Raw genomic sequence first — 25062 nt, 5'->3', positions numbered from 1 at the left:
TTCTCTTTCTCTCAGACTCTGGCCATTGCCACCATGAGAACAAGTCCAGGTTAACCTGCTGAATGAGAAGGGTCTACGTTGGAAGTTCTCAACATCCAACCCATGCCCAGCCAGATCATCATAAGCTGGCCATGGCCTAAACAACCCCCAACCACAGATGTATGACTGAGATCAGCCAAGACTGAAAAACTTCTGAGCCAACTCAGAAAACCAAAGTACTTACTCTTTTAAGTGACTGGGTTTGGGGTGGTTTGTTATATATCAATAACTAGCTGATAAAGAAGAATACATGAGAACTGACAGCAAGGATTATCTTGGGGTACGAATTTTGGTTGGTGTGAATCAGGATGGACTGAGAAAAAGATTTTACTCTAAAACCCTCTGGGCTACTTTTTAAAATGAAGCTCAGGTATCACCAATGTTTAAGTATCATTATTTCTAAGAGAATGAATGAGCCATGCACTCACTAATTCTCAAGATAAGAACCAACTAGATCTAAACTAGATATCTGGTATGATTCTAAACCAAGAAAGATGATCTAGACCAGCCTCTATGTGGAACTTGAAGATAATCTTGTAGTGATAAAGGTGTGTTATGAGGGAAGAGTCCTGTCATGGTTTTCATTCCCACCTCAGCCAAACACAGGATTCAGGAGAGACACTTCAAAGAAGCATACATTGAATTTGTATGACTTTTTGGCTGTGCTCTCATAGTGACAGTACAATTTTTACATATGACAAATTAAAAGAGGTAGAAAGAACACCTCGCAATTATTTTAATTTACTTTAAATTATATAATTTAATTGAAAGAACACCTTTCAATTATTTTAATTTACTGAACTGATATAACTGTGTGGATTGCCTAAAACTCCTTATGTTGATGGATTTTAAAAAGTTAGCCTTTGCTACTTATTTTTTTAATAATTGACATGAGTGATTACCACATAGCAGAGTAGGATGAACACTGACTTATTCAGAGTATAAAATATGGTCTCTATCATCAAGGAACAGTGATAGAGCAATGAATTGAATGAATAACCAATAAAACAATACTTTAAAGTCCCTTTTTTTTACAGTTTCCAGAGTATCTGTTGTTTGTAATCTACAGGGTTATTTTTAGCTTTTTTTTTTTTTCAGTTTTATTGAGGTAAAATGGGCAAATAAAGTGGTAATATATTGAAAGTGTATAACATGATGACTTGCTGCACATTTACCTTGTGAAAGGCCCCCACAGTCCAATAACCGAACACCTTGTCCATCACCACACATATTTACTTTTTTCTTTTGGTGAGAACACGGAAGATCTACTCTCTTAGCAAACTTCAATCGTGCACTATAACATTACCAACTATAGTCACCATGTTCTACATTAGCTCCTCAGACTTTATTCATCCTATAACTGAAAGTGTGTACCCTTTTACCAACCTCTCCCTCTCCCCCTACCACCAGCCCCTGGCAACCTCCATTCTACTCTTCCATTTCTATGAATTCAACTCCCCATACTATAACTCGTAACCAAAAATACCACTTAACTGAAAACTACTGAATAATAAAAGAATAATAAAAGAAATCACAAACCATCCAAGAGTTAGTGTTAGACATTGTATTATGTAACATTTAAATATATAACATTAAATATGGCCATTGTCGATAAATATTGACTGAGCTTCTTTTAAATGTAATGAGCTATCTTTCAAAAGAATGAGACATGATCCCCCTCCTTAAAGAGATTATGACTCAATCAGTACTACTGAAAAAAGAAATAATAGGGTTTTTAGTATTGTCTATGTGCCAGATGAGTGATGTACATCATAACAGGTATAAAAGCTAAGAAGAGAGAACATTGTTCTGTGTGGAGGGAAAGGGAAGGGCTGGGTGCAGAAAAGTCAGTAGACATACACATGCCAAGAGATTGCTGTGGGGTACTGAAGGCTGAAAGGACAACGTGAACCACAGGCCTCAGGACAATGCCTGTGCGTGTGTGCGTGTGTGTGTGTCTGTACATGCACATGTGTGTGCATGTTATGGTGTATGCATGCATGTAAATATATTGACATGTACTCCCACGTATGGTACATCCTTTAATTGACCCACAGTTCACTTGGATGAGCTCCTCGGTACCTGAAACCGTCTATTTGTCAACAATTGGTACAACGGTGGTACATATTATGTCCTCGATAAATGTTGAATGAAGGAATTATTGAATGAATGAACATTGTAGAACAGCTATGAAGAACCTAAGGCTCAAGGCCCAGCTTTCCCAAATTTAGGAATGAATACAATGTGCTTCTGACAGTGTTTCCTACTTTATTTCCTTCTTACTCAAAGTCGTCCACCAACCACCAACAGCAGCGTCACCTGGAACTTATTTAAGAGTCACAATCTCAGGCCCCACCCCTGACCTACCGATTGCAAAGCTGCACTGGAACCAGACCCTCGGATGATTTGCGTACACATTAATTGGAGAAAAACACTGCTATTTTGCACTGCATTCTGTAAGAGTAAGAAGATGAGTTTAAAAATTTGGGAGGTTTGTGAAAGGGAGAAATGAAGAATAAACATAGAGACATGGGTGGGAAACACTTTGAGGAAGACCATAAATTCAAAGCTAAGGAATTTACCTTATAAATAGGGTTTCCAGGGTTGCCTGGGTGGCTCAGTTGGTTAAGCCCATCTGCCTTCCGGAAGCTCAGGTCATGATCCCAGGACCCCGAGACTGAGTCCCATTTTGGGGTCTTTGATCAGGAGGGAGTCTGCTTCTCCCCTCTCCTTCTCCTCCTCCCCACCCCACTCATACTCTCTCTCTCAAATAAATAAATAAAATATTTAAAACAATCAATGATCGATCGATCAATCAATCAGGGTTTCCAAAATAGAGTTTCTTGACCTCAAAGGATGCTCTAGACAATCAATCCACTAGGATGTGGGAAGAAAATTTTAGAACTCATTTATATTTAATTTTTATCTAGAAATAAGAAAGGGATTTGACTTACTAATAATATTAATACTCAGCTGCTCTCTCACTTAGTCTGCTCGTCAGGTTACAACTCAGATATTTAGCAGGGAAAGCCACAATTTGAGTGGCCGTGTTCATACACTAGGTATTGAAATATAGGCAGGCTTTTCTTAAGAAACACTTGGACTGATTATGTTATTTTAATTAAAGTAATCTTCCCATAAATAAAATCTTCAAAAAAATAAAATAATCTTCCCAAAGTGAGCAAGTGGTTTTAAGTGATTCCTGAGCAAGTGGTTTTAAGTGATTCCTGAGCAAGAATGTCTACAAGTATATACATGAGCACATACACATGGACACACACACACACACACACACACACATGCATCAGATAGAGGACTTAAAATGCAGCCCAAGTGAACAAGAAAATGGCAGAGCTAATCCTTCTCTTAACATCTGATAAGAGCTCTTAGCCACATTACAAGGGGAAAACAATGACAATCTCACCAAATCTGACAAGAAGGCAGCCAACAAATGAAAAATATAGCTACTTTTCAAAAGAGAGTTATGTCTTGAAGCCAGCAGATTGAAAATGAATGTCTGGAAATGTTTCTGTAGATTGAGTTTTTGTTGACAATAATAATATAAGTTTGTCTTCTATTAAAAACTTGCATGTCTGCATATTTAAAACACTTAGAAACAAATTTCTAACTTTAAAAAACCCTTCTAAATAGAATTACATTGAATTTAAAGCAATGTAAAAATTCTACATCCTCAGGACGCCTGGGTGGCTCAGTTGGTTAGGCAGCTGCCTTAGGCTCAGGTCATGATCCCAGAGTCCTGGAATCAAGCCCCGCATTGGTCTCCTTGCTCAGCCGGAAGCCTGCTTCTCTCTTTCCCTCTGCCTGCTGCTCCTCCTGGTAATGCTCTCTATATATCAAATAAATAAATAAAATCTTTAAAAAAAAAATTCTACATCTTCTGTTTAGTTTGCCAAAAAAAAAAAAAAAAAAAAAAAAAAAAAAAAAAACCTGATTGACATAAGGCAAGATGAAAATTTATGAGTTGGCTTTAAACAAAAAAAAGTTGGCTTCACTGTTGGCTGAGATTGAATTATGAGTATCACACTTTAGTAAGTGTAGCCTGTCTTGAATGTCTTCAGTTTAAATGTACAGATCTTTGTGAGGTAGCTTTCTCAAATATGACATAATACCAAGTACTCAAATAAACTGAATTTAAGTTTAAAGTGACCATAAGTTATGAACCAAAAATTTTAAAAATAAACATATTTAACCAACTTGAACCCTCCAAATATAAGAGCTAAAAAGTTTATGCCACTAATAAATATTAAATTGACATATTTAAATATTTACTTTCTCTACATCAAAATTTGATTTTACCTTTGTGTCTGTTTTATCATGTTTGGCATTACAAGTTACAGTGTGTCACCCTATTTCAAGTAGAAATTGTCATCAATTACAATAAGTTCCATAACTATACATTCCACTAAGATAAGAATGCTATAATTACAATTATAAGATGACTTTAATTATAAGAGGTATCCAAATCTTAGAGATGTTAAAACCTGGGGGCTAGGTGGGGAAAGTGCATGCAGAATAATTATGATTCAGTTTGGTGGCTAATAAAAGCAACAAAACAAGAACCATGTTGGGTCTTTTTTTGTTTGTTTTCCATTTTATTTTATTTTATTTCTTTTCAGTGTCCCAGAATTCATTGTTTATGCACCACACCCAGTGCTCCATGCAATACATGCCCTCCTTAATACCCATCACCAGGCTCACCCAACCCTCATCCCCTCCCTTCCAAAACCCTCAGTTTGTTTCTCAGAGTCGCAGTGCTATATTGTGTCTTAATGAAAAAGGAGTCTTTCATATAAAAGTCTGGAGATATGCAGTCCACTCACATAGTCTCTTCCTGAATGCACCAACTTCTTAATTGCCTTGGGGCCTCCACCCCTGCCTCCCTATTCCTTTTGGGTATGGAACCCTCCTCCCACCTACTCTGGACTAATTTCTTCTCAACTATCAAGTATCAGTACAGATACCACTCTTCAATGCGACCTTCCCCGGCTCATCATCCAGTAAAGTCCTCCTTGTTAGGACCTCCTGTGTGTGTTTGTCTGTTTGTTTGTTTTTTTCCTTTCTGACACTCATCCCAACTCATTGCTATAATTACACATGTGTGTTGGTTTAATGTCTGTGCCCCTAACTCCCCGTGGAAGGCAAAGACGATGCGTGTGTCACTCTCTTGTGAGTACTCGTTGCCCATCACGTGGCCTGGCAGGTGCATGACGAACGGTTGTTGAAGAGTCACAGAGCTCACAGTTGTGACGACCTGACTGTGGGCCAGACACTCTTCTAAGCTTTACATCCTCGTTTAATGCTCAAACTCTACTAGGTCGTTGTTCCCATTAGCCTTATTTTACAGGTGAGGAAAGGGAGAAAGAGAAGTGAAGCTACAACCCCAGGTCAGTCCATTCATCAAATATTCTTTGCAAATGGATTGAGCACCTGCTGCTTCAGGCTCTCAGGCTGTGACAGTGAACAAAACAGACAAAAGTCCCTCCTTTCAGGAATCCTACCATTTTGTGCAGTGAATGAGGAAGCCAGGATTTGGATACAGCAGGGGCTGGGGAGCCTGAGGGCTTTAACTACTCTACTCTCTTCCCCTCACACTTTCTGAATAGGTGTTGTGGAGAGAGGCGAGACCAAGAGGGATAACACACTTAAAAACCCACACTTACCTACCTTCAGGTTATTCATTGATTCCGCTTTCGATCTGTTTGTTCTTCAGTTTCTCCTGATTTCTCCAAGAAAAATAACTATTAAACTCATTGTAATCGTCCGTTGAACCTTATTTCTTTTGACCTCCCCAGTACCTTGCATCTGCTAGACACACAGGGCCACCAACATACACACTTATTGAATGAATGATTGAACTAGTGAATGAATGAAGGAGGAGCAATAAATGGTTCCATCTTGTGCATATTACCACTTGACTATTAATGTGAAAAGCCTCTCTTGCTTTGCAGGTTGATTTTTAGGCAATAGACTCAGTACTCAGCTCACTAAAACCATGACTTAACAAATACATGAATATTTAGAGTGACAATCGGTGCGGTTTTCACTCTGCAGGGAAGACGAGAGCATTGTAGAAAGTCTCAGGAGAGGGCAAGGCACTAATCTGTAGCTGCATTTGACAACAGGAACCAGGTGCCAGAGAGTGGGAGGAAGGGAAAACCCGGAAAAGAGGGAGAAATGGGGGGAACGCAGAGAATAAAGGCACCAGTGAGAGGGAATACAGGTAACGTGACATCGTGATCTTTTCATAAAAGAAAAAAATTGATTACAGAGTATATTCCTCACATCCCTCCATTCCTTGATTTTTTTTCCTTAATAGATGTATTAAATTTAAATTATATTTGGTTCAATGTTTAATTTTTATGCCTAATGAAGTATTGCCACTTGAATAAATAATATTTAATATTTTTTAACAGGGATTCAGAGAGCATAAACTGTTCACTTGCTTGATACATAAGGTCAATGTTTTTCATAGTATGAAGAAGAATATTACCTAAATGAAGCTTCACATTTTGACCCTGTTTCCATCATACTTAATAAACTAATCAACTCTATATTATAAAAGATGCCCTGATGAATTTTTCAGGTGACTTGAAAAGTAAAAGCAGGGAGAGATGAGGAAAAGTCATCTTGCATCCCAGGAAATCCTTCAAACCATAGCATTTCATCACTCTTTTATGTAGAATTTGACCCCCATGGTAGAGTTGCAGAACATATAACAAAGTGATACTGAATCGGCTGTTAAACACTTATCTCTCTCCTGACATTTCCTTGTTGATGTTAACTGTGAAATGGGCTAATCTGCTATCAAATTCTGGAAAAGTGGACTAGTTTTGTGCACAGGTAAAATGCAATTCCTTTTTTCTCAATTTTTTTTTTTAAGATTTTGTTTATTTATTTGACCGAGAGAGACACTGAAAGAGGGAACACAAGCAGGGGGAGTGGGAGAGGGAGAAGCAGGCTTCCTATTGAGCAGGGAGCCTGATGTGGGGCTCGATTCCAGGACCCTGGGATCATGACCTGAGCCAAAGGTGGACGCTTAAGACTGAGCCACCCAGGCGCCCCTGCAATTCCTTTTATTATTGATTTTACTTCCTGATTTTTTTTTAAAAGATTTTACTTATTTATTTGACAGACAAAGATCACAAGTAGGCAGGGAGGCAGGCAAAGGCAGTGGGGAGCACGCTCCTTGCTAAGCAGAGAGCCTGATGCAGGGCTCCATTCCAGGACCCTGGGATCATGACCTGAGCCAAAGGCAGAGGCTTAACCCACTGAGCCACCCAGGAGCCTCTTACTTCCTGATTTTAAATATTCCTTTAATTGATAAGGAGCATGCATGTCCTAACAACATATCGGTGACTGTTGGTTTAAAAAGCACAGTTCTGGAAGACTGTTTGTATTTGCACAATTTCAAAGCAAAGTTTTAGAATACTGTTCACTAGTGTAGAACAGTCTCCACCCTTATTGATATATTCAGTTGTACCCACTGCTACCTTTAGACACTAACAAGCATTGTAGAACCAAATCCCCTTCTGGACTGTAAATCTTGAAAACAAAAAGGTGAAATTCTCTCTTTCATGCTGCACACCATTCCTCTTTCTTTTTCTTTTTTGGTGTTTTTGTTGTTGTTGTTGTTGTTGTTTCTTTTAATATGTTGGCTAACTGAACCATTCCTCTTTCTTAAAGGAACAATGGGGAATCAGGAAGAAGGATAAAGGCAGAGGAGTCTTGCATCCTGACAACATCAATTACTTAGTAGCCATCAGAACCTGCACGGGTCATTCTTCTCTAGACCTTTTCTTGAATACAGAAAATTGACCAAACAAAAACAGCCGGTCTAATCCTTGCTTTTCCATGTTCCCATACTTTCTGAGATCCCACAGCAGAATGTGTGTAGCTTTGATAAAATGGCAAGTACATGGATGTAATAATCTCTTTAAAGGGAGGTCAAGTTCTTTTTTCTGAACAAGGGTCCCTCAAATAATAAGAAAACTGCAGCCTTAAATATTTCAGAGTAAAGCCTGTAACCTTCACAGAGACTTTTATTCCAGCTGTGTTCACATTCATTATAATGACTCTGGAGAAAGGCACTGCCTCATTTTAGATGATGACTACATAACTATTCATTTATACTTAATGAGTTTATTCCACCAGGTATATGATGAACTCTAAACAAATAGTGTCATTGAATCACACATGTCAATAAATTTGAGTACTAAACTGATTCCACCTAGCAAAGGTAATGATAAACTAAGAGGAAAGAGAGCTGTGTCTAATTAATGAAAATGCCCTTTGTATTTTCTAATGGTAGAAACATTAACTTGAAAATGGCTTTCCCTGCAATAATTTACAGACAAGCACTCTTTAATGGGAAAACAATTCAAATTTATGTGCAATTGAACTACAATTATTTGATTAACTTTATTAAATTCTTGTTGATTCTACAGTCTGGATGAAGTGTATCATTTTTTATAAGTTTCATATATTGCAGTTTTAAGTTTTTTAACCTCAGGATTCAATTGATCCCGAAAATGTCCTTAGGAACCTGTTTTTTGTGTCTAGTGGACTGAACTGTGGTGTCTGGGATTCGTTTCTCTTGTCTCTTTCCAAAGTGATCATCTTATTTTCATATTCAAGAAGCACTTGAATTAATTTTGTAGTAGAAGTCACATGATTCTTTGCTCCTTTTGTGTAATTGAAACTATGGGAAACACTTGACTGAAGGAGACTCTATTCAGATTAAATTAAATCCCGTATCTATATGCTTAGGTTTAACTGGGTAGTACTGATGACTCAAATATTCTCTGCTGTATTTTTATGTGGCATGAAAGGCTTGTGTTGAAAAAGAGAGAAAGTAACCTACACTTATACATTAACAAACTAGAAGAAGAAGAGCAAATTAAACCCAAACCAGCAGGAGAAAGGAAATAATAAATGTAAAAGGGGGTGGAGGGAATGAAAACTAAAAACAGGACAACAGAGAAATATATGAAACCAAAAGTGTAGTCCTTTGAAAAGAGCAATAAAATTTATTAATCCCTGCTTGGAGTGGCCAAGAAAAAGACGGTGAATACACAATTTACCAATATCAGAAATTAAGAGGATATATCTTCACAAATATTACAATATAAAAGGATAATAAGGGAATATTATTAATAACTCTATCCCTATAAGTTCGACAACTTAGATAAAATGGATGAACCCCTCAAAAGACACAAACTATCAAAACTCACTCAAGAAGAAATAGGTAACTTGAACGGTCTCAAATCGATTAAAACAATTGATTTTGTAGTTAAAAGCCTGCCAACAAAGAAAACTCCATGCCCAGAGGTTTTACTGGAAAATATTATTGAACATTTAAAGAAGAGTTAATATGAATTTTACACATTTTTTTCCAGAAAATAGAAGAGGAGAAAATACTTACCAACCCTTCTTGTGGGGCCAGCATTACCTTGATGCCAAAGCCAGACAAACATATTACAAGAAAAGAATACTGACCAATATTCTTTATGAAATGGGCAAAAATCTTGAACAAAATGGTATCAAAATTGAGTCCACCAATATGTAAAAAAAAATACATTATAATACATATAATACATTATAATACATAATACATTACAACAAAGTGGGCTTTATGCTCGTTTATGCAAACAAGTTCAACACTGAGAAATCAATGTAGTTTAGGATATTAACAGTTTAAGGAAGAAAAACCATATGATCATCTCAATATATGCGATAAAAACATTTGATAAAAATGCAACATTCATTCATGACAAAAGAATAAAATACTCTCAGCAAACCCAGAATAATAGGAACCTTCCTCATCATGATCAAGAGCCTCTACATAAATCTACATCTAACATTTTATCTTATAGTGAAAATTAAATGCTTCCTCTCTGAGATTGAGACAAGGCAAGGATGTCCATTCTTACTGCTTTTACTCAATACCATATTGAAAGTACTAGTTAGTGCAATAGGGCAATAAAAAGAAATAAAAAGCACATGTTTGAGAAAGAAAAAAATGAAGCCATCTCAATTGCAGATGGCATGATTGTCTAGAAAATTCTAGAGAATCTAGAATTCTCTAGAATTAATGAGTACAGCAAGGTTACAGGATATTAAAAAATCAATTGTATTTCTATACACTAGTATATGGTATGAGTTGTAAATCAAAATTACAAAATAGTATTCTTTAAAATAGCACCAAAAAATGAAATACAGGGGCGCCTGGGTGGCTCAGTGGGTTAAAGCCTCTGCCTTCGGCTCAGGTCATGATCCCAGGGTCCTGGGATCAAGCCCCACGTCCGGCTCTCTGCTCAGCAGGAGGCCTGCTTCCCCCTCTCTCTCTGCCTGGCTCTCTGCCTACTTGTGATCTCTGTCTGTCAAATAAATAAATAAAATCTTTTAAAAAAAAAAAAGAAATACATAGATATGAATCTAACAAAATATATTCAGGTTCTGTCTATTGAAAACCGCAAAATATTGACTAAACAAATAAAGGGAGCTATATACACTGTGTCTATGGGTTAAAAGACTTAATAGTGTTAAGATGTCAATTCTCCAAAAACTATCCTGTAAATTCAAAGCAATCCCATTCAAACTTCTATCAAAATGTTTTGTCATTACAGGTAAACTAATCTAAAATTTTTATCAAAATGCAAAGAACCTTAAAATAGGCAGAACTATTTTGAAAGTTAGAGGGCTTACACCACCTGATGTTAAGACTTTTTTTTTTTTTTAGAATTTTATATATTTATTTGAGAGAGAGCACGAGTGGGGGGAGGGGCAGAGAAGGAGGAGCAGAGTTCCCACTGAGCAGGGAGCTCAAGGCTGGCTTAATTCCAGGATGGGAGGATCATGACCTGAGCGGAAGGCAGACATTTAACTAATGGAGCCACCCAGGCGCCCCAAGACTTATTTTAAAGCTCCAGTATTCAAAGTAACATGGTATTGATGAAAGCATACACGCATCGATCAATGGAACAGAATCAAGTCTAGAGATAGATCCATACAAATATGGCCAATTGATTTTCAACAAATGTGCAAAGGCAACTAAAATGTGTAAGTGGATAGTCCTTTACACAGGGGGATGTCAGAACAAGGAGAGTTCTTAAATATGACTCTAAAATCATGACCCACAAAAGAAAAGCATTGATAGACTGGTGGTCATCATCAGAATTTTTTAAAACTTTGGTCCTAGAAAGACACTGTTGTGGAAATGAAAAGACAAGCCAAATACTGGAAGAAAGTAATCCACACATCTGACAAAGGATTTATTAGAGAGTAGTTAAAGAACTTTCAAAACCCTCAATAAGAACACCCGTTTAAAAAAAGTGGAAATGAGCACACTTCACCAAAGAAGATATAAGGATGATAATTAATCACATGAAAGATGTTCAACAGAACTCAGCATTAGAGAAATACAAATTAAACTCACAATGAATCACCGCACATCTATTTGAATGACTAACAAAAACAAAACTGGTAATTCCAAATGCTGATGAGATGCAAAGCAATTGGAACACTCATACATTGCCGGAGGAAATGCAAAATGGGATAGCCACTTAGCAATTTGATTTGCAGGTTTCTTATAAAGTTAAATACTTACTGTTTAACCCAGAAATTCCACTCCTAGATATTCACCCAAGGAAAAAGAAAACTATGGTCACACAGAAAACTGTATGCAGATGTTTAAACAATTTTATTCTTGTACTTTAAAACTGGAAACCACCCCAAAATCCTTCCTCCAGTGGACAAACTATTCAGCAATATTAAGGAATGAACTGATGGTTGTAGCGCGGATGGATCTCAAATGCTTCATGCCTGATGAAAAGACACTCAAGGGTGCCTGGGTGGCTCAGTGGGTTAAACCTCTGCCTTCTGCTCAGGTCATGATCTCAGGGTCCTAGGATCAAGCCCCACATCAGGATCTCTGCTCAGAGGGGAGCCTGCTCCCCTCCCCTGGCTTTGTGTGTCTGCCTACTTGTGATCTCTCTCTGATAAATAAATAAAAATCTTTTTTTAAAAAAGACACTCAAAAGGCTATCTACTGTATGTTTCCTTCTTGAAAAGACTCAACTAAATGAAGCCCAAAACAATCAGTTGTTGCCTGAGGTTAGGTTAAGGAAGGTCTCAGGGCTAAAAGCCAGGATGATAGGACTTGGGTGGGGGGAGAGGGTTTGCCATAGTAATTATATGACTATGAATTTTTCAAAAACATAAAAAGCTTTCTGATATAAGCTAATTAAAAATAAAATAAATCCATAGAGATCTAGTTTAAAAGAATTTCACCGGGTGAGGGGTATTAAGGAGGGTATGTGGGGTGATGAGCCCTGGGTGTTATGTGCAACTAGTGAATCGCAGAGCACTGCATCTCAAACCAATGATGGACTATATGTTGGCTAACTGAACATGATAATAAAAAATTAATAAAAAAACACATAGAAATGTATAATTTCTAAGGTGCGAAGGACAAACCAACTTTCACAAATGTAAAAAAAATTAAAATAAAATAAAATAAAATAATAAAAGAAAAGAAAATTAAAAAAAGAAAACCTGAAAAAAAAAAGAATATCACCTTACATTTCATCTTATATTTCCATTTGCCTTATTTTGCCCCTAAATAAGCTCTTTACTAATTAATCCATCACTATCAGTGGAAACACCTTGCTTCTGATTCTGGCTGATCTCTATCTCCCCATCTTTGACATATCTTTTTCTTACATTCCCCACCATCACTATCTCATTTGCAGTCAATTACTGAGTTCTGCTGGTTTTCCTCTGTAATAGCTTCCACATTCACCTTCTCCTTCTCATTTCTTCAGCCACATTTTCTCCATTTCACCCATCACAATATCCTATTAGCTAATTTCCCTGCCTAAATACAGTAAGCATTGTGTCTTTTTGTAACATTGTCTTTAAAATATCAGTTTTTTGCCTCTGATCAGAAATTTTAAGTGGTTTCCCATTTTTCCATTACATTTGTTCCCAATGCCTCAAATTTCTTGACTATCTTAACCCTTTTCCATCTTCATGTTTAAAAATCTCCTTTCATTCCAAACTGATAAAAAAAAAAACCCTGCTATTTATTGTTTATTATATTTTAGGCACTGTGCTAACTTATTTCTTATTGTTTCTACTTCATCATGGCAGCAATCCTGGGACATAGACTTATCCCCACTTTACAAATGAGAAAACTGAGGCTAAAGAAGCCATTTAGTTTCCTATGATCAGTCATCCAGTAAATGGCTAAGATGGAATTCAAACCCAGTCTCTGACTCCAGGTTCTATACTTGTGACTTCTAAATTCTTTGAAGTCCTTTAAATTTTACTTCATTTGATCCTCTACTACATGTCTTCTCAAATCATTTCTTCTCCTTAAAGATTCTCTTCTTCCCAGCTCACCTTTGCCAAATTCTTCCAGGAAAGGTCCTGACCACCTCTCACCACCATTTAATTGCCTTCAGCAAATGTTTTAAAGATCTTTTTTTCTTGCCACAAATCCTATATTGCTCCATAATCACTCTCTAAGATATTTCACATGTATATGTTTTATTTTCTCCCACCGCACAATCTGACTCATTCATTCACGAGAGAAAAATAACAGATTTAATGAGCACCTACATGCCCAGCAATGAGTAGGAGAGGTCACCGCTTCAAGGTCACAGCAGATTCCTTGAGAGCAGGAATTGTTTTTTCCCTTTTATTTTTCTCCCTTCCCCCATCCTCCCAAAGAACCTATTATGCTGCTTTCCTTATGCTTTCAGGATGGATGAGTGAATGTACTGGTTTGCCTTGGTCACAAATACAGAACATCTGAGAGCCGGCAAGGGCTATCACAGCCCTGTGAAATTTTATGTTGAAAAACCGCTAATGATGCCATCAGGTCTGGTGTCCTTCAGGGGAGAAAATGAGCTCTTGAGGCAAACATGTAGAAGCTGCAAACCATTTGTAATCAGAAAGTGAAGTATGCAACAAGGGATGCTTGCCAAGCTCAAGGACTCAGTGGCTTTAATGAAGGGATAGTATTACCAGTGGAAATCAAACTTGCCTACCAGCTGGATTATCTCATCTACACAATGAGCTTTACTGGCTGATAACCACGGGGTCCTGAGAAATTAAGCAGACCCACAAATTACCTGCATAACATTCTGGCTAGATGTTAGAAAGTTGAATTAATTGCCTGAAAATAAATGAATGGGGTAGGGCCAAGAATTGCCTCATTAGTATTCAGCAACATGGCTGTTGTAGGAAGAAAAGGAGGGTGGGAGGAAGGCGAAACAATGGGAAGTAGGGAGGGGAGGGGAACTGGGAAGAATAATGAGGGAAATCGTTATTTTACGAGTGCATTATGGGCACCCGGTTTTTTCCGATTAGTTATAGAATTTGCTATCCTAGCCCAGCTCACAATTGGAAGGTAGAACTCCACCTGTTCTAATGGAGCAGGCACTACACAGGGCCCAACAATTCATACATGTGCAAAAAAACGGAAATCGATTAAGCACATGGACACTTTCCCTGCATTTCCCAAATGACAGCAGAATTCAGGTGTTGGGGTTTGGGGTTTTTTTGTTGTTTTTTTTTGTTTTTTTGGCAAGAAAGCAGAAAATGGGGAGAAACAGTGCCCAACAGGTGCGCCACTGAAACATTTTCATTAGTGGCTTTATTCCAGCAAACACTACAGCTAAAGCCCGAACCCTCCAGGCATAATTACATTTTTTCTTACAGTAGCTTTAATTTCTTCAATTAATAATTCTGCTCAGTCTTAAAAACTACAGTTGGGAAGCCCTGTCTTGTGACACGTATGGGCACAGCCAGCTGCTCCAAGGCTTCCTGTTAACGAGTCATTAAAGGATGCTGTTCCTCCGCAGCCCCCTGGAAAAAAGCCACATCAAGACCATGACATGAAGGGGATATGGAGGCTAGTTTGGTGGCCAGACTCTGAGACTAGCAAGCAGCTCCCTGAAGGAGGACCTTTTACTAATAACTCATGAAGAGCTCTTCCTGAAGACCAGTGGCAACTTCTATTTGAATTACAATCACTTCCTCAAGTCAGGGGTGTTTTTTGTTTGTTTGTTTTTTGGTATTTGTTTGTTTGTTTGTTTGTTTGTTTTTCCAGAATCACTGACTTTTCAAAGCTCTTCCGCACTGATTTTATTTAAATCCTTCAAGATAAATCCCAAAGTTTAAAAGTAAAACTGCTACAGTTTGCTTTTATTCATTGGTGGGCTACTTTCTTTTGTTGTCAGGAGTGGTTATCTCTTACGATGTTTGTGACTTGAGTAACTTCCAGCCAAAATACTTTCCTCAGGGGCACCTGGTGGCTCGGTTGGTTGCGTGTACAACTCTTGGTTTCAGCTCAGGTCATGATCTCAAGGTCTTGGGATCAAGCCCAGGTCCTGATAGAGCCCAACACTCTGTGGGCGTTTGCTCAGGATTTTCTTTCTCCCTCCCCTTCTGCCTCTCCCCTGCTCCTGCTCGCTGTCTCTAATAAATAAATAAAAGTAAAATCTTTAAAAAAACATGCTTTCTTCATTTTGAGTGCTGAGAATATGCTCATCTGTGAGACTTACATCTACATTTCTCTTCATTTTAAGATTTCTTTCATCTAATTATCTTCACCACAGGTTTTAGACCATGAGGCACCTTAAGATTATATATATATATTTTTTAAAAAGAGTATTTTTATGTTCCCTCTAAGTTCCTTTGTCTTTCAAACATCAAATAGCTTTTATTTTGCTTACACTCTTCTTTTTCAGTAAATCCTAAAATACAGCTATATGATGGCAATAATCTTAAAAGCAAAAATATTCTCCCTGATCTACGATTTATCTTGGGTGAGGATGTCTGCTTTTCTTTCTTTATATCCAGTAACATAAAAGTGAATATCTCTTTTTATCATATGTAGCAAAAATATTTTTAACCTCACTTCAAAAAACAAAGGAGATTTTGAAGCAGGAAATCAATCATCACCAAGTATACATTGAGAATCTATTTTGGGTCCTGTCCTATCCACTGCGATTATATGGAAGAAATGGAATTCCAACTTGTGTTTATGGATGTTTTCTTCTTTTGTTTATTTCAAAGAAGTTGGGCCCAAATGATTATGCCAGTGATTCAGGTGTTGCCACATTCTTTTTTCCAAGTAACAATCTCTTTGACTCTCTGCATATTTTAGTTTGTCTTAGGTTCAACCTGAAAATTCTCATTCATAGGATGAGTTTGTCAGCCCCAGGATACAAGCTTATGGTTTTATGTTTGACCTTGATTTTTTGTGTTATTTTGGACTTGCTGAATTCCTTTTTCAGTTAGAGTGCTTTGGGTTGTAAATATAAGAAAAATCCAAATTAGCTTCAACAATAAAGAGCATTTATTGACTAAAGTAACTGAAAAAGTCCAGAGTGAGAGTTATAATCAGGTTTGGTCTGAGTGGAGGGCCACTTCTCTGTTTTCTTCATCCCCATCCTCCTTTGGATGTCAGTTTCAACCTTGGAATGGAAGAAAGAGCCTCTTCTCACACTCTTTGTCAGAGGGTGGCAAACTACAACCCACAGGACAAATGTAGTTTTTCACATCTTTTTATAAAGGAAATTATACTGGATCACCCTCTCATTCATTTACATGTTGTCTATGACTACTTTCACGCTATAAGAGCAGAGTTAAATAATTATCCATAGCCCACAAAACCTAAAATGTTTTGTGGCTGTCCCTTTATAAAAAAAAGTTTTCCTTTCAGTTCTTGCTGTGGCTCTTTTCTTGAGAGCTAGGAAACTTCTTTCCCACAAATGTCAATAAATCTCTTGTGACATGGTCATAACTCAACCAGTCTGTGTCCAAAATAATGCCAAACTCTGGCTGGCTCCAGCCTACTGTGGCTCAGAATATGGGGTTGCCCATAAAGTAATCAGATTAACAATCTGTATGGGAGAGGTTCATAGGAGTAGATATGACTGCTGTATCATTGGGACAGAGTGAAATGAAACTGTACACAGAACTGTATCTGGAGATTGTCCAAAGTTACATACCTAAAATTGTCAAGTTACCAGTCATTTTAAGCAAACAAAAACAATTATAGTAATGTGGGAAGGCATGATAAAGGAGTTTTCTTCATGAATGGAAACACCATGGCTCAAGCTCTAGGCATAATAATTTAACTTTGTCAGTGATTTTTTTTTTTTTTTTGACAGAGAACAATCACAAGTAGGCAGAGAGAGAGGAGGAAGCAGGCTCCCTGCTGAGCAGAGAGCCCGATGTGGGACTCGATCCCAGAACCCTGAGATCATGACCTGAGCCGAAGGCAGAGGCTTTAACCCACTGAGCCACCCAGGCGCCGAGTGATGATCATTTTTTTAAAAAAATACAGCTTTTCAAAACATTATTTTGAAAATAACACCACTTGTAGAAGGTATAGATATTAAGCTAGCAGAATGTTTTCTAAATTTACTGAGGTTATCAGTTACATTGGCTCACAGTGAACCATACCCTCCATGTTCACATCTTTATATACTCTCCTCCTCTTCAATTTTAAAGGAAACTGGTTTTCTTTAACCAAGAGAATTTAGCAGATGTGTTGCTGTGTGAGTTCTGGATCTGACAGTCTGCATCCTGAAAGCCTTGAGTCACCTCACACAATGTCTACCTACTCTACTTAAGAGACCAAAACAGGGTGCCTGGGTGGCTTAGTTGGTTAAGCAAATGCCTTCAACTCAGGTCATGATCCTGGAGTCCTAGGATGGAATCCCGCATAGAGCTCCCGGCTCCACAGGGAGCTGCTTCTCCCTCTGACCTTCTCTCCTCTCTTGCTCTCTTTCACTGTCTCTCTCTCAAATAAATAATAAAATCTTTTAAAAAAAAAAAAGAGAGAGAGAGAGAGAATAAGAGAGAGAGAGACCAAAACAGGTAGATAGACCCTGTGGAGAGGCCACCTGGAGAGAAGGTCCCTGAGATTATGGGAATAGAGTCCCAACCATTCCACCAGCCTAGCCAAGCCTAAACCCAGATAGGCCAACAACAGAATACAGCCACATGAGTGACCATTGGGAAAAACCATCTGAAGAACTACCAAACTGAGCCAGTATGGGTTGCAGAATTGTCGCAAATAAAATGGTTGTTGTTTGAGGCCACAAAGTTTCGTTGCACAGCAATATATAACTGAAGCACTTACCGTCATCCTTTTAGAAGCAGAGGTAATAATAATTATCGTTATTTAGTCCAATTATAATAAAATTACTTTTATTAATATTTAGTCCAATTATTTTTGTGTTGAGGAAGAAAACTGAGAGACAGAATAAGTGACCTGTTCTGAGTTCTACAACATCTTCCCCTTCAACGCCTAGCTTCTCAAAAAGCCTTCTTCCTCAATTTTTCTGGTGTGACAGGGAACAAAAGGAAAGGAATGGAAGGGGAAAATGGAAAAGATACAGAATAAGAGAGCAATCCGAAATTTAAAAACCAAGCCCATTGGCCACATAGTCTGGCATCTGGCCTGGGGTAAACAGAGCAATCTCTGTCTACAACAATCTCTATCTCTATAATCTAGTCTACAATCTCTACAACAACATTGTACACTGTATGCAGGTATATACTCATAGGACTCAGAAACCTGGGAAATCTGTAGTATGGTAGATAACTATTAACGACCGAATGTCATTTCTACCAACTGCATGTTACTCTCACTACCTCATTTTGCACTGCATGCTTCTGAGAAAATATTTTTCAAGTCATACAGGAGCAGATCAGCCTACAGAGTCAATAGACATCAACAGCACCCACTTGGCTCTGAACCAGGCTGCACAAAATGATAGTATTTCAAGATTCTCGAGCGGATGAGATTTCCCAGGTGAGGATTTACTAGAGGTGTCTAATACTAAGGTCTGTCAGGTTCTTTCACATTGGCCCAGGGCTCGTGCCTTCTGAGGCATTTTATAAATAAGTAAGTTACCCTATTCTCTAAAGACTCTAGATGGAAACGCTTTAATAAACAGACCTAATTTTTCAATCTCACCTTTTGTAACTGGGTGAGAATGAGCTATTCTTCATGTTCTTGTAGCTTGACAGGAACAAGAAAGTGTACCAAATCATTAATTCTCTAATTTGCCCACATAACATAAAACCAGCTGGCTTTTAATATTTAATTAAATTAGTGTGCTCCCCGACTGAGTTCTAATATTCCAATTTCAATTTTCAGCACAAAGCTAATATAAAACCAAAAAAGCACTGAGTGATGTGGAAACGGAAAATGTGACCTTGATAGGATAATGTGAAGGCATCTACGATGAAAAGAAATCTTTTTTTTTCCTTCAGCGATATAAAATGTCCAAAGTGAGCATCCTGACTAAAAATATCTCGCTCTCTTTTAAGAAGTAGCATCATGTGGTAAAAATACACGCACATAGGAGGACAGTTTCTTTTTTCCTTAATTAAGTCCTTTGTCCACTTGTTGTTTTCTCAAGAATGAGTCCCAGGTATTATATAGGGAGTCTGAGAGTGAGGATGAAAGGCATTGTCTCTACCCCTGGAGGAGCTCGCCGTCTCTACTTCTTGCTAGGGATCTTGTAGTCAGGTGTGCGTGCCGTCTTGACAAGCTTAAACTTTGAGCTTCCGACCGCATCTCTAGAACAGCTACGTTAACAACACTTAGCTCACGCCATCCCTGCGAGGATGACATGACATCATGTCTGGCGACAAAGCTTAGTACCTTGCAGAGCGGCAAGAGCCTGAGAGTTGAAGTCATGAGGTACTTTGCGTAGGTTTTTGTTGCTGTTGGTGTGCAGTTGTATTTATGGGAGGCCGGAGGAAAGGATTCTGCTATGTCTATTTTGTAATGGGTCACTTCTCACTTACACACAGTAAAATGGGCTGACGTCTGGCCTCAAGAAATTCAATTTGGGGATGTTTCATCTGTAACTCTACTTATGAAGTGTTTCCTGCCTTGAATAGCAGATTCTACAGTCAGGGCCGGTGTGTTTCTTGTTTGTTTTAATTGGATTGGATTATGCTGCGCTTACACAAACGGTCTTCCTTAGCTTTTTTGTGGTAACTTCATCCCATGTGCTTTTAGGATAACTGCTGAGTTTTTGTTTGTCCCTCCTACTTCTCTGTTTTTTTGTTGCTCATTCGGGGCATTCTAGGGCACCATGGTACAAAGCTGGTGGGTGCGGGAGAGTGGAGACGATGCCTGAAAAGTATTCAGTGAAGTAATAGACAAGCAGGCTGTGGATGTCGCCATATGGTGTGTCTGGCCCCACAGGGCAGTGGTGAAGTGGGCCTGGACCAGCATTCAAGGTCAAGGCCAATAGATATATACTGAAGATGAGCCAAGGGCCACGGAGGCACAGAATTTCACAGGGGACACACGCTTCCACTTTTCCCCTGCCTCTTCTGTGTGGCTTTATGGCATAGTTATTCATTCAGCTGCCCAGACAAGGTTTCAGAAACGTCCTTGATTCCTCCATTTTGTTACCCCCCTCACTTCATGGATAAACTGCTCATTTCACCTCAGAAACCACTTGGCTTCTGTTCCCTCTTTTGCCTTCCACCCTCAGTACCTCAGGCCCAGCCTTTGGGACATCACAGTTGTGCTATTTCAACAATAACCTACACACCAGCCTCCCTACAGTATAATGCCTACGGATAACGTACACCTCCTTAGAATGGGACTCAGCTCTTCCTGTGGAAAGTCCAGCCCCTCCTTCTCTTTTACCAACCACAAGCCCCCACTCCAGGTACTAAATTTTGAAGCTGCACCAGGGACCTTCCTATTTCCAAACACACCTCGTGCCTTTGTTCATGGAGTTGTCTCCGCCTGGAATGTCAATGTCACTCAATTCACTGGAATCTATTCATTGCACCAAGCAAACCCCCACTTATTCTTGGCAGACAATTCACATGCTGCTACTTCTCTATATAGCTTTCCACGGCCCTCCAAGACAGGATTAATCATTCCCGATTCTTTGTCCCTGTGTCCATGTACCCATATTTTTTTAAATTTATTCATCCATTTTTTTCAAAGAAATAGTGAGGTGTGAGAGAATGAGTGTATCCTCTTGAAAGTTTATCTCCAAATCCTAGAAAAGTGACTCATATGTGATTCATGGACATGTTGAATAAGTGCTTAAATGGAATTGTTGAATTATCTTTTTTAAAATCTGCAGGTAGCCACAGTCATGACTTGAATCTACCTCTCCTGAACTTTATAGCATATGATTCATTTTTGAAAAATTATTTTTCTGATAACAAAGGTAATATTAAGTCACTGCAAAGATTTAGAAAATACAGAAAAAACATAAAAAAGAAAATAAAAATCACTTAATAAACCCCCATTCAGAGATAGTTAACATTTATAAATTGATCCACTCCCTTTCAGTACACTTATGATACATACAAATTTTATGCTAATTTTGTAATAATTTGTCATTATTTAGGATAGCAAACTTACTCTCCTTGAAATGACAACATATGTGTCACTATAACTGTCAATTTATTTCAGTTCCATGGGTCTTGGAATTAGTGTGAATCTATAGTTTCTCTATATTGAAATAGAATTCCAGATGCTTTCTGAAGATAAGCTTTGCTTCCATATACATTTTATATATTTGCAGTTGTACATATGAATGACTTTTAACTTTTTTTTTTTCACTTCATGTTATACCATCAAGCTTTCTTCCCTGCTAGTAAGTATTCTTCCCAACATCACCTTTAATGGTGTGTATCATGGACTAAATTGTGTGCCCCCCCAAATCATATGTTGAAGTTCTAACCCCAATACCTCTAAATGTCATTGTATTTGGAGATGAGCCATTAAGGGAATAATTAAGTTAAAATGAGACGAATAAAGTAGATTCTAACCCAATCTGATTGGTGTCTTTAGAAGAAGAGGACATTTAAACACACAAAGAGACACAGGGGTGCACATATACAGAAGGATGACTATGTGAAGAGCCAGCGAAAGGGTGACCATTGACAAGTCAAGGAGAGAGGCCCCAGAAGAAACCAAACTTGCTGACACATTGATCTTAGACTTCCAGCCTCCAAAACTATGAGAAATTTCTGTTGGATAAGCCACCCAGTTTGTGGTATTTAGTTATGGCAGCTCTAGCAAACAAACATACTATACATTGTAAAATTTCATTATATTGCTTCTTATAATTTATTTAACTCACCTATCGTTGGATGCCAATTTCTCTTCAATAGAAACAGTGTTGTTGTGATGTATATCTTCATAAAGAAATCCTTATCAGATTGACTATTTCCTTAGAAAAGCTTTTAAATATTTCCCAGTGCAAAAACAACATAATTTTTTTTCAAAAAAAATTTAGAAAATACAGCAAAAAGAGAAAAGTAACATAATGCTATTATCCAAATACAGGTGATAGGTTGTAATTTCTTCCAGTCCTTTTTCTCCTCCCTCATTTGGGTGCTTTAAAATATGATTCTACTATTTATGAATTTATACTTTGCCTCTTAAATCTAACATAAGCATTACTTCATATCGCTTCATACTCTTAGTAAGTATTTTAATGGCTCCATAATAGGTGGGCTCAGTAAGAAAAGAAAAACTGAACATTCCCTGACTAGTCTTTTCCTTGTATCTGGTGTTTGGACTTTGTAATAGTTAGAGTACAGCCTAAGCTGCTAGAAAGAAAAAGGGGAAGGAAAGAAGAAAGGAAGGAAGGAGGAAGGAAGGGAAGAAGGAAGGAAGGGAGAAAGGCAGGTAGGCAGGCAGGAAGGAAGAAGGAAGGAAGGAAGAAGGGAAGGAGGGAGGGAGGGAGGGAGGAAGGAAGGAGGGAGAAGGAGAAGGAAGGAGAGTGGGAGGGAGAGAAAATAAAAGAAAGACAAGACAAGACAGTGGCTTAACCTAGATGGGAGTGTATTTCTCCATCACGATGACACAACAGTCCATAAGCCGACAGGGATCTCAAACTGGTTGTACAACTCTGTCTTCCATGGCTTCTGCTTGTGTGCCCCAGGTTGTTACTCTAGCCCTCATTATCTCCCAGGTAGCAAGAAGCAAGCAAAGGACCAAGGCCATGCCCTCACAATCCTCTTAACGCCAGGACCCAGGAGCAGTACACAGGTCTTCTACCCTCTACTCTTGGCCTTAACTTAGCCTCTTGGCCACATCAGCAACAATAGAGGCTCGACACTAACTTTCGTTTGAAAATAAAAAAAATATATTGAATCCGATAACATTTATGCAATGCACATTGTGTGCCCAGGACTTTCTCCAGTTACTTCCTTTAATAATCTTTTACTAGATAGTATCATCAGCATGGCAGCTGGGGGTCACTGGGACTCCAGATAGATTAAATAACCTGCCCAAGGTCACTCTCCAAGATCACAGCCCCTCTGTCATCCAGCAGCACTGAATCTGAATCTATATGACTCCAAAACCACTGCTCTCCTGGCTACATTTATTACCACATTTCCTTATTAGCCTGAAAATCAAAATTTGAAAAAACAGGTACAGGGTTTCCTTCTGAGACTTCGGAATTTTTAAAAATAATTCTTATTGGAATTAATAGTCTGTGTCATGCCTCCAAATACAGATTTAGTAGAAAATATTGTTAGGTGGTTTTAGAATAAGTTGGATGTCTGGATTTCTGAGACTACTTAAAGTAAATAACAGCTATTTATAATCCCTCAATTTGCTCCAGTGTAAATCGTGACAGTGACAGTTACTGTTTTTCACATGTTCCCAGATCTCAGAAAATAGACCTTTTTTGTGACAAAGTAAACTGGGGGAAAAAGAAAAAACAAAACGAAACACTCCTCTATACTATTAGCACAATAATGGTGATATTATTGTTTGGCTAGGGGCAAGGTCAAAGGCATAATCACAGAAACTCTAGCCTTTCTTCACATAATGAGAAAATAAATAGAAACATGGCAAAATGGACTTGCTTTTTAGGAAAACTAATGAGGCAGTCAGCCGCACTGCTCTCTGTTGGGGAGACTGCACTGGAATTGGAGCACCTGCCTTCCCGGAACCACCTCCACATCGGAAACTCCGATTTGCAGGACAGGAGATGGGGCCAGAAGGGAGGAACATCAGCCTGCCTGCCACCGCGGAGTTCCCCCAAAAAGGAGACTGGGTCTCCCAACTACGAGACATGGAAGAGGCTGAACAAGGGGCATATGGACTATTCTCCTCTCAGAAGACCTAAGCCACACAGAAACCCTTCACTTACATGGTTCACAAGTATGAGTAAATTAGATGAGGTGACAACCTCTGTCCTCCCCACACTCCATGTAGCTTTCCTGAGCACTGCCACGGCTTAAGGCCAGCATGCAAAAGTTTGGTGTGGGGAAGACTGTCGGAGGGCAGTTATCCCAAGAGAGGCAGCCTCCATCATCTCTCCAGGACCACAGTAGATAGTAGATGAGGAAACAGGAGAGAGTTCCCTGATTGCAACCTGCCCTGGCTTCCCCTCTCTCCCACCCCTGCAGGAAGCGGGGAACTTTCTTCAGCTTAGGATAGAAGGGACCTTTTCACACACATCAGGCTGCATATGTGTGTGTGTGGTAAAGCTGACTCCAGGTCACGGACACATGAGCAAAATGGTGAGGGCTTACAAATTCTGTGGCATCTCCGTGAGAGTGGCAAGGGTTCACTGAATAGAATATACAATCATTAAATAATATGAGTCATTTTTTTGGTAATATTCGACATTAGCTTCTAAATTTTTTTTTTTTTTTTGACAGAGAGATCACAAGTAGGCAGAGAGGCAGGCAGAGAGAGAGGAAGGGAAGCAGGCTCCCTGCTGTGCAGAGAGCCCGATGCGGGGCTCAATCCCAGGACCCTGGGATCATGACCCGAGCCGAAGGCAGCGGCTTAACCCACTGAGCCACCCAGGCGCCCCTCGACATTAGCTTCTAAAAGGCTTCTGCTGATTATGTTTTATTACCTGGTTTGTTAAGCATCTATTGTAAAGTGCTGTTAAATTATCATGAATTAGCTTTCCTTCCACAGAAGTGTCACCTGAATGTATTTAGCTAGCTCGTCAA

The sequence above is a fragment of the Lutra lutra genome, chromosome 8, assembly GCF_902655055.1.
Source record: "Lutra lutra chromosome 8, mLutLut1.2, whole genome shotgun sequence".
Classification (NCBI taxonomy): Eukaryota; Metazoa; Chordata; class Mammalia; order Carnivora; family Mustelidae; genus Lutra; species Lutra lutra.
This window is presented reverse-complemented; position numbering follows the sequence as displayed.